Below are 11,933 nucleotides of genomic sequence, written 5' to 3'. Positions count from 1 at the left end.
AACCCTTCATGCACTTTTTCTGCTTTATTCCTACCTACGTGTTATTTTTCTTTAACAAGCTATTTACAAAGTAAATATTGAAAATAAACACTAGTGCATGCTCAACATATTACAGATCATCAACTTAAAGTAACAAGAATAAACACACCACATGACACCATTATTTTGGACCAATGTCCCTGGGAAAACCTAATGCGGGAAAACTGGTGCAGCTATCTGAGGGTTTTCTTACTAAGCAATATCAGAGTACAATCTGAGTGTCTAAACTGGCCTACCCAACAGAGAATTTCCTTAGCAGCTATACCTCACAGTTTGAGAGAAATCTCCTGGCTGAAACCCCGGAAAATCCTTCCGGCAGCTCTTTAGACAGAGCTGCTCCTACAACCCTAGTGTCTGCCCAATCTGGACTGTGTCTGCCCCTCTCTGTCTCACGTTGCCCTATGTCAGCATTTCTTGGCCCACGTCAGCCCCACGAGGCCCTGCATCAGCTCTGGGAGCCTCTGCGTCAGCACGCTGGCCTCTCTGGTGCTCTGCATAGCACTTGGCTGCCTCTGCGTGAGCCCTTTCTGGCTCTACGTCACTCTCCTTTGCTACTGCGCTGCTCTCCCGACACAATCTCTGCCTTTTCTGCTTCTCTATACTCAATGCCCCTCAGCTGCTATCTCGATCACTGATTCTATCTCTCTTAGCAAACCCCGCTCTAGAGAATAGAATGACTAATCATCTGATGTATTCTCCAAGTGACCCTCAAACATCCTCTTATACTTTTCCTGTTGACATCTCAACAGCCGAGATTAAGTCCCTAATCAACAGCTAAGATTAGATCTGGCTTGATCCATGTCTTTTGGATCACTCCAACACAGATTCATCTTAATACACATTAATATTTTATTTTCCCTAAGTTTAGACTTAGGGACTAAGTTTAGACTTAGGGACTCCATTAAAAAAATTAATTATTTTAATATATCCTGATCTGTTTAGAATCTACCCAAACCCTTTCTGGGTACTGGAGATCTCATGTGCCCCAACCTCTCCACCAAATTTCGTCGCTAGAGCACATCCGATGCTACCCCAAATCAACACATCTCTACCCACATCAACTTGTCCTGCTACTCCTCTTCGAGGCTCCCATAGCAAGGTTTAATCCAAGAGGCTAGATGCCTCGAGGATCTTGCCCCTCATCGCCTGTAGTCCGCCTGACTACAGTTCGATGTCTCCCCACTTCCGCTCAAGTGGTGCGTGTGCACTCATGGCACAACCATCGTCTATCTTCACTTCCTTCTCTGCCCTTGCTGGCACTGTCTTAGTCTCAAAAGACTCTCCCTTACTCTTCTTCCTTGGACACTGGGTCGCATAATGACCCAGCTCCCCATAGTGGAAGCACTTGCTTTCTCTCAGATGCTAGGAAATTATCTTCCTCCTCCTCCTTTTTGACTCTGAACCCCTTACTGCCGCTTCCCGCCTTTGGCGAAGAGCCACCCACATCTCATCCAAAGGTGGAAGTGTCCCTCTGCCCACTATACTCTGGACAAATACCTCCTAGTCTTTTGAGACTGCATTCAAGGCCATCCTCACCATCAATTCTTGATCCGGTGTGGCATCTATGGAAGTCAACTGATCTCGGATCTCATTTAGTCCTCCGAGGAAGGTATCAATCGGTTCTCCCTTCTTCATTTGATATGACCTCATCTGATTTTCTAATAACATCCTTCTCTGCACAGAGTGTATGCTGGTACAATTTCTTTAGGGCCTCCCACATCTCATTTGTCGTTTCCTTCTCAGCAATGTGTGGTACTACATGGTCCTTGACCCCGTCAAGGATGATGCTTTTGGCCATCGCCATTGCCTCCTCGTACTTGTCATTCTCAGTTGGGTCGACTGGGATAGCTATCGTCCTCAAGGCGAAGTGCTTGACACGATTTCTATCATGTACGGATAAGATGTTGGCCTTCCAGACTACGAAGTTTGAGGCTCCGTCCTGTCTGTCTTGGTCTCTTACTCCGTGTAGTGCCATGTTGCTCTTCCACTTCCCTCCTGGAAGTTCTCGATGTGACTCCCTCTGAGTTTCGATTTCCCTCCTAGAAATCCTTCTGCCAATGTCGAGATGCCCCCTACTCTGGTCCGTGCAATCGCATTACTGATCCAGATTTCTTGGCTAGAAACCCTTCGTAGAAAATCCCTGCTCCTTGACCTTGCCCTCTCAGGTACTATTCAGACTACAGTACCCCACCAACTCCACTCTGCAACTTTCCCACAGCTTCCTAAACCCCAACAACCTGAAGGTGAGAGCTCCTAGGCTTTGCGCAATCCTGGCACCAGCAACTTGAGCTCCTCAGCCAACTGCGTCACAGCACTTTGGCCCTCTGCGTGAGCCTCCCTTTGCCTCCCTTGGCCTCTGCGCTGCATCTTCTTGGCTCACCCTTGATGACACAAGCACTGCGTTAACCTTCTCTTGTTGTTGATCTACTAGGAACAACTTCTGTCACTCGGGACAATTGTTTTCTGTTGCTATTGCTTTGCTCGGATGATGTCCTCAATTCTCTTGTGATCTGCAACCACCCTCTGATACCATGTTGAAGTTTCTAAGTCCACCAGTTAGAAACCCTCCATGCACTTTACTGATTTATTCCTACTTACTTGTTCCATTACTTAGCAAGTTATTTACAATGTAAACACTGAAAATAAACACTAGTGCATGCACAACATATTACAGATCATCAACTTAAGGAAACAGATACAAGCACACAAAATGACACCATTGTTTTTGGACCAATGTCCCTGGAAAAACCCAATTCGGGAAAACCAATGCAACTATCAATGGTTTTCTTATCAAGCAATTTTAGAGTACAATCTGGGTGCCAGATTCGGCTTACCCAACAGAGAATTCCCTTAGCAGTAGTACCTCTCAGTTTGAGACAAATGTAAACCCCGGATAAACCCTCTGGCAGCGCCTCAGCTTCAATCTACCCCAGAAACCCTAGCGTCTGCCTTTTTGGACTGTGTCAGCCTCTCTTTGCCCAACACTGGCCCTGCGTCACCCTGAATGGGCTTGCGTGAGCCTCAGGAGCCCTGCGTCAGCCTTCTGGCCCTCTGCGTCAACTACGCTGGCCTCTCTGAAGCATTGCGTAGCTCCTGGCTGCCTCTGCGTGGCCCTGGCTGTTACTGCATCACTCTCTCTGGCTCCTGCGCTGATCTCCCGACACTATCTCTGCCTCTCTGTCTCTTTGTACTCACTACCCTTCAATTGCAAATCCAATCACTGATTCTATCTCTCTTAGCAAACCCCGCTCTAGAGAATAGAATGACTAATCATCTAGTGTGTTCTCCAAGTGACACTCAAGCCTCCTCTTATACTTTTATTGTTGACATATCAATGGCCAAGATTAAGTTCCTAATCAACGACTAAGATTAGATCTGGCTTGATCCATGTCTTTTGGACCATTCTAACACAGTTTTATATTAATCCACATTAATATTTTAATTTCCCTAAGTTTAGACTTAGGGACTCCATTAAAAATATTAATTATTTTAATATCTCCTGAATTGTTTAGAATCTGCCCAAACCCTTTCTGGGTATTGGAGATCTCATCTGCCCCAACCTCTCCACCAAATTTCGTGGCTAGAGCACATTCGATGCTACCACAAATCAACAAAAAATATCCGCCAACAATACCTCTATGCTCGGAAACAGGGATTTAGAAAACCTGTCCCATGAAACCCTCTCTAGTGACTTTGAAGCTCTGCGTTGGCCCTTCTGGCCTTTGCGTCAGCCCTCTAAGGCACTGCACAGCATCTGTAACCCTTTGCGTCACTCCCGCTGCTCTCTGCGTGGATGACGCAGTCCCTCTGGGTTCTACACTGTGTCTACTAGGCTCTATGTGGCCTGCTCTGGCTGCTGCTTCCCGCTCTCTGCCTCTGCACTGGTCTCTTAGCACTGTCTCTACCTCTCTATCCAGTACTCATCGCCCCTTGCTGCTGATCACTGATTCGACTTTGCTTAGCAACCCCACTCTAGCAAAACTAATCACTGATCACTCTGGTGTATCTTCCAACTGACCCTCAAGCCTCTTCTTCTACTTTTCTCATTGGTCCTTCAATGGTCAAGATTAAATCTCTAATCAACGACTAAGATTAGATTTGGCTTGATCCCTGACTTTTGGAACCTTCTAACCTAGTTTTATATTAATACCCATTAGTATTTTATTTTTCCTAAGTTTAGACTTAGGAACTCCATTCAAAATATAAATTATTTTAATATCTCGCAAACCGGGTACAATATGCCCAAACCATTTCTCGATCTTGGATATCTCCATCAATTTTCACGGCGAGAGCACATCCGATGCTACCACAAATCAACATACTATGGAGATCTTAAAGAAGTTCAAGATGTAGGACTGTAGACCCATGTCTATGCCTATGATTACGAATTGGAGGAAGATAGATGCATTAGAGAATGCAGTAGTGGACCCAACGTTGTATAGGTAGCTCATCGAATCTCTCATGTATTTGGTCAACACAAGGACAGACATTTGTCTCGCAATCAACACTCTCTCATTCAATTCATGGAGGAGTCTAAGAGAGTACAATGGACAACAACGAGACATCTATTGAGGTATCTATGAGGTACAATCAAGTATGGTCGTGAGATATGCTCGAGGCAATGGTGATAGTTCAATGGAATATATAGATGTAGACCAGGTAGGCAATTTAGTGGTTTAGAAAAGCACCTCAGGGTGCTACTTCGGTATTGGATTAGAGGTTGTCTCTTGGTGCAACAGGATGCAAAAGTTCATGGCACTGAGTTTTGCATGTTGATTTTGAGTAGCGTCAGATGTGCTCTAGCCATGAAAATTGGTGGAGAGGCTAAAGCACATGAGATCTCCAAGACCTAGAAATGGTTTGGGCAAATTCAAAATGGTTTGGGCGATATTAAATAATTAATAGTTTTAATGGAGTTCCTAAGTCTAAACTTAGGAAAAATAAAATATTAATGGATATTAATATAAAACTGGGTTAGAAGGTTCCAAAAGTCATGGATCAGTCTAAATCTAATCCTAGCCATTCATTAGAGATGTAATCTCGGCCGTTGAAGGACCAAAATGAAAAGTATAAGAGGAGGCTTGAGGGTCAGTTGGAAGATACACCAAAGTGGTCAGTCATTCGTTTTGCTAGAGCGGGGTTGCTAAGCAAAGTCGAATCAATGATCAACAGCGAGTACTGAACAGAGAGGAAGAGACAGTGCCAAGAGATCAGTGCAGAAGAAGAGAGCGAGAAGCAACAGCTAGAGCAGGCCACGCAGATCCCAGTAGAGACATCGCAAAGCTCAGAGGGACTGCGTTATCCACCCAGAGGGAAAAGAGAATGACGCGCGCAGTGCCTCAGGGGTCTGACGCAGAGAGGTTTGAGGCTGATGCAGAGTAGCAAGAGGCTGACGTAGAGGCCATAAGGGCCAGCGAAGAGTTTCAGAGTCGCTACAGAGGGTTTCGTGGGATAGGTTTTCTGAACACCTGTTTTTGATTAGAGAGGTATTGTTGCCATGTATTTTTCTCTGTCGGGTGAACCGGATAGGCACCCAGTTGTACTCAAGGAAAAACTGCATAATAATATACCCTCGGAATAACTGCATCAGTTTTCCCACATTGGGTTTTTCCGACGACATTTGTCCAAAAATAATGGTGTCACTTTTGTATTTGTTTTCTTTCAACTGTTGATATGTAGATGTTGTGAATGTATTGTATTTATTTCGTATTTAAATATTTTAAATATCTTGTTCAAAATTTACAAGTAGAAGAAATAAACCACCATAATACAGATTGAATTTCTAACGGATAGACTTAGAAATTTCAACATGGTATCAGAGCGTGGTTGCAGTTCACAGGAAAGTTGAAGGCATTAGCTACGCAGAGCATTTGCAGCAAAATCAACTGTACCGAGTGACAGAAGTTGATCCTTGCAGAAGCGACAGAAGAAGGGTTGACGTAGAGGGATTGCGTCATCATTCTGGGACAGAGAGAGGTCAACGCAAAGGCTGAGGAGGGCAAAGAGAGGCTCACACAGAGACCAGGAGGGTTGACGTAGAGGCTCAGTCCTTCAGTTGCTGGGCCATAGGAAGCTGTGGGCAGTTTGCAGGAGCAAAGCTGGTGGGGGACTGTGGTAAGACAGTACCTAACAGGGAAAAACCAAGGTAGAGGGAGTTGTTGCCGAGGCGGATTTCTAGCCAACAAATCTGGGTCAGTGTTGCGGGTGCACTGACAATCGAAGAGGGGCAATTTGATGCTTGGCAGAAGGATTTCCAGGAGGGAAATCGGGACTTAGAGGGAATCCAGCAAAGAACTTCCAGGCGGGAAGTAGAGAGACTCAGCAGGAGTCGACAATAGAGTAGAGAGATGGTCGTGAATGGACTGAGAGATCAGGACAAGGTGGACGGGGCGTCCAACTTTGTGGTCTAGAAGGCTAGGATCTTGTCCATTCTAGATAGAGACATCGCATCAAGGGCTTTGCCTTGAGAACAATGGCTATCTCAGTTGACCCGGTAGCAAATGAGAAGTACGAGGAGGCAAGGGCCAAGGCAAAATGCATCATCCTTGATGGGGTCAAGGATCATGTTGTCCAACATATTGCCGAGAAGGAAACAACAAAGGAGATGTGGGACACCTTGAAGACGTTGTACCAACATAGTTCCGTGCAGAGGAAGATGTTACTTGAGAATCAGCTAAGCTCATACCAGATGCAGAAGGGGGAGCAGATAGATCACTTCCTCGGTCAGTTGAGGGAGATCTGGGACCAGCTAACTTCCATAGGGGCCACGCCTAATGAAGAGATGATGGTAAGGACCGCACTTAACGCAGTCTCCGTGGAGTGGGAGACATTTGTCTAGAGTATATTGGGCAGGGCAGATCTTGCAGATTGGGAAGAATTGTGGGCAACGCTTCATCAAGAGGAGATCAAGCAGTTGAGCATGGTGGGAAGTAGTAGCAAAGGAGTCAGGATCTAGAAGGAAGAAGAGGATGCAACTTTGGCATCTGTAGGAAAGCAGGAGAAGAGGAAGAAGAAGGACCTCTCCAAGGTCAAGTGCTTCCACTGTGGGGAACTGTGTCACTATGCAAACTAGTGTCCGAGGAAGAAGAACAAGGGAGAGGCGTCTGACTTTAAGGCACGGCCAGCGAAGGTGGAGAAAGAAGTCGAGGAGGATGACGATTGTGCCATGAGTGCTCATGTGCCTATAGAGAAGAGGTGGAGAGACATTGGGCAGTAGTTAGGAGGACTACAGGCGATGAGGGGCAAGATCCTTGAGGTAGCCAACCTCTTGGATTATACCTTGCTACGGGAGCCCCGAAGAGTAGTAGCAGGATTGGCAGATGTCCATAGAAACGGATGCGGATGAAGCGGCGCAGAGTGCTACAGTGTAGGAGTCCTCAGGCAGCGCGAGGCTAACAGGCTGCAACAGTGCGAAAGGCACGAGAGTGTTGCAATGGTGTAGGATGGCACAGATAGGTTTGCAACGGTGCGAGATGCAGGGAGTTGTTGCAGCAGCACAGAGGTCATTAGAGGGAGCAATTGATAGCAACAGAGAGAGCTTCAGCATCGGGAGTGTTTCTAGCCTGATAGGGATGTCAGAAGTTGGGTGGATCAGTTACTTAATTCTTAGTAACTGAGTTGCAGTGCAATAGCATGATGCAGCATGATGAGAGGGGGTTGTAGTGCAGATGTGGTGCTGAGAGAATGGACCAGCAGCAGCATGGACGTAGAGGGAGATGCCATACGAATGCAACAGTGCAGAGGATGTTGGGCGGGGAGGCCTAGCATCAGCATAGGTACCAGTGCCAGATAATCAGAGTGATGCTCAGTGTGGAGTGTTACTAGAGCACAGTGCTCGCTAAGAGGGAGTGTTGATTTGGGGTAGCATTGGATGTGTTCTAGCCATGAAAATTGGTGGTGAGGCTAAAGCACATGAGATCTCCAAGACCCAGAAATGGTTTGTGCAGATTCTAACTGGTTTGGGAGATATTAAAATAATTAATATTTTTAATGGAGTTCCTAAGTCTAAAATTAGGAAAAATAAAATATTAATGGGTATTAATATAAAACTGGGTTAGAAGGTTCCAAAAGTCATGGATCAAGCCAAATATAATCTTAGTCGTTGATTAGAGATGTAATCTCGGCCGTTGAAGGACCAATAGGGAAAAGTATAAGATCAGGCTTGAGGGTCAGTTGGAAGATACACCAGAGTGATCAGTCATTCATTTTGTAGCTTGCTAGAGCGGGGTTGCTAAGCAAAGTCGAATCAGTGATCAGCAGCGAGGGGCAGTGAGTACTGGATAGAGAGTCAGAGACAGTGCCGAGAGACCAGCATAGAAGCAGAAAGCGAGAAGTAGCAGCCAGGGCAAGACACACAGGACCCAACAGAGACATCGCAGAGCCTAGAGGGACTAAGTCATCCACACAAAGGGCAGAGAGAGTGACCCAAAGGGTCCCATAGGCTGCGCAATGCCTCAAAGGGCTGACACAGAGAGGTTTGAGGTTGACGCAGAGGCCAAAAGGGCCAACGTAGAGCTTCAAAGTTAATACCTAGTTGTATTCAAGGAAATACTGCATAATAATATACCCTCAGAATAGATGCACCAGTTTTCCCGCATTGGGTTTTTCTAGGGACATTTGTCCAAAAATAATGGTGTCACTTGGTCACTTGTGTGACTGTATTGTGTTTATTTCAGTATTTAAATATTTTAAATAACTTGTTCAAAATTTACAAGTACAAGAAATAAACCAACAGAATACAGATTAAATTTCTAACGGATAGCCTTAGAAATTTCCACACTGTAGAGGCAGAATACATGGCAACAAGCAAGGCCACATGCGAAGCTATTTGGCTTCGCAAGCTGCTAGTGCAGTGGTTTGGTCAACGGTTGGACTTGACTAGTGTCTACTGTGATAATCAAAGTTGCATCAAGCTCTTTGAAAATCTAGTGTTTCACGATAAGTCAAAGCATATCGATATCTGTTAAATTGGCAACTAGGGCCAAACTCCATGTGGGTCGGCTTATTTATGGCAGTTGATATTTTTATTGGATCCCTCTCGTCGAGAGGTGTAGGATTGATCCAAAGATCATCCGATTCCGATAAGTATTTATGGAGATATGAATTATAGTCAAGCCGACCAGCTCTTATGTGGGCTCTAGAAGCCCAGCCGACGTGTCTATTCAACCTCTACATTTTTAGTATAAATAGATGAGGATTTTATGTCATTTAAACACACCTTCATGAGTAGTCTCCTCCTCTCCACGTCTGGGTTTTTGGTGAAGGAGAGAGACACCATGAGTGATACGCTGGTCTTCAAGTGATGCCCTAGCTGCTGTACGTTACCCTAGCTGCAGAGATCTGGCTGCAGTAAAGGAGGACTCATACGCACCCAAAGGAAAGGCCCTATCCGCATTAAGAAGACTCTAATACGCTGAAATGCCCAACAATATATGCACAAGAGGGAAACCTTACGCAGTTAGACATCCACGCAGTATACGCTGTCATGAGGACAATGTATGCACAGTTTTGGAAACACTATACGATGAGCAGGCAATGTAGATATCTACGCTGTTCATATATACTGTTCTTTACGCAGGGCTGAAAGATTGATACGTAGTCATGGTGACACTTACTATGTTGTTCATATACGCTGTTCATACGCAGAGCACAGGGTCATGATAATGAAGCCACAATAAGTAAAGAAGCTGCTGTCAAGGTAAATGAATCCGCAGTAGGGTATGGTGCAGTCATGGCACGCAGCAATTGTTGACGGATCCGGCAGCATAGATCCGGGACCCTATACGGTGTACATACACACTGCTCATAATGAATGATATCGACTGTGGATGATATACGTTGGTTTCACGCAGTCATAACAAATATGTTTATGCAGTCATCGGAGATATTCACGCTGTACATGTTGACACTAATACGCAGATCAATGAGTCTCATATGTGCTGTACATGATAACACTAATACGCAGATAAATGAGAACGCAGTCAAAAGAAAGACCTGTTCACAAGCTAACAGAGAAGTTTCATCTCTGAAATTTCATGTGAATATAAATGCCAGGACCCACAAACAAGAAGGGACAGAACTCAGAAGCAGATCCGCATTAGGGCAAGTGCTTAAGAGTATATCTCCACCTCGGATGCATATAAGGACAGACGGATTAAATACACCTCCAACGCAGACAATCATTGAGATCTTCGCATGAGTAAACAGAGGCACGTTCTCGACAGATCTTAGTATAGAAGATCATGATGATCTCCCAGTCAGATCTGTAAGGATATTAACGTACATATGATTACTTATACTTGGTGACCAATGTATATGTTAATGGTAAGGAATTATCTCCGTGATATGTTATTAATTACAGTCTTATGATAATTATAAGATCATGACTTGATCTCGATATAACTCTCATAACTCAGTGAATGGTGGTATAGAAGATGATCTTGCAAACTTGATCTCAATGACACTAATATGAAGGTACAAAGATCATCTCAGCCTCTCGGAACAGTCATGGTGTAAATCCTTTCATCAAGTGATGAATGATGATGAATGAAACATCATGATGATGGAAGATGTAGATTATGGGCAACATGATGTAGATCATGGACAACATGATGATCATGGGCAGCATGATGGTGCTACACAGTAAGGTGCAGCAAATGGACAAGATGCAGCACGATGATAAGTGAAGGAGTCACCTTGAGAATCAGTTGAAGCAGAATGTCTTCAACTGATCTCATCATGATCTATGCTAGATCTAGATAAGTCAAAGTATTGAATTTTGTTGTAAATGTACTCTCTCTCTCTCCTTCTCTGCTGAACTTTGAAGATAAAAGAAGATTTGATCAAAGGGTTTCCCCACACATTGTGGGGTTTGTCCCTGGCTTGCGCCACATCTTGTGTCCTCTTGTCTTGGCTTGTCTTCTGCGATTTATATTTATGTTTTATCTGCAGTTTATCTTAATGCTGATGTGCTTGCTAACTGTGAAAATTTAAATAAATTGCTCTAGCATAGAACATACCTAAACTTAACAATATCAGATACCATTTCATCAAAGATTGGGTACAACGTGGATCAGTTTGGTTACAGTATGTTCCCACAGATCAACAGGTTGCAGATATTCTCATGAATGCCTTGGGTAAGGAAAATTTTTTCTACTTGAGGGAGAATATGGGAGTATTGGAGAACACCTTCCTTGCTAAGAGGAACTGTTAGTTTTTAAGTAGCTCGAACAGGTGTTCTAGTCTCTATTGGTGTCTAAGAGGCTAAGGAACATAGACGGATAATTATCACCAAGTCCCATAAAATAGTTATAAGGAAAATGCCTTAATTATTCTTCCCTCTTCTTTGATTTGGCTCACATAGGTATGAAGTGGTTTGGGGAGATTGGTTCATACAGGTCCATGTTAGTTTTTGTAGCATAGGATGTGTTCTAGCCACAAAATTTGGTGGAGAGGCTAGAATACATGAGATCTCCAAAAATCAAAACTCATTTTTAGAAATTCCACCTAGAGATGACTTAATTAGATTATTAACCCATTTTTTAATGTTTCATAAGTCTAAACTTAGGAAAACTAGTTAATTAATCATAATTAATTAAGTCAAGGTGCGAATTATCTATAAATTCACATGGATCGATCCAAAAATGATCTACACCATCAATTAACATTTAATCTTGGTCGTTGGAGTCCCAACAAGAAGTTATATGAAGGGATCGATGTGGTGATGGATAACACACCAGAGTCACTTGGAGAATTTGACTTTCCAGAGTAGCAGTAGTTAGTTTTCGGGGAGTTCAAGCTTTAGTGAGGAAGCAGAGACAGTGAGGGGTAGAGATAGTGATCTGGGGGAAGTTTTCCAGATCCAGAGAGGCAGCAACAAGGAGGTCGATTTATTC

Source organism: Pinus tabuliformis, chromosome 1_1 (assembly GCF_031772625.1).
Source record: "Pinus tabuliformis cultivar Carrire ecotype Pingquan chromosome 1_1, CPIR1, whole genome shotgun sequence".
NCBI lineage: Eukaryota > Viridiplantae > Streptophyta > Pinopsida > Pinales > Pinaceae > Pinus > Pinus tabuliformis.
The sequence above is the reverse complement of the archived record's forward strand: the minus strand, read 5'-3'. Positions refer to the sequence as shown.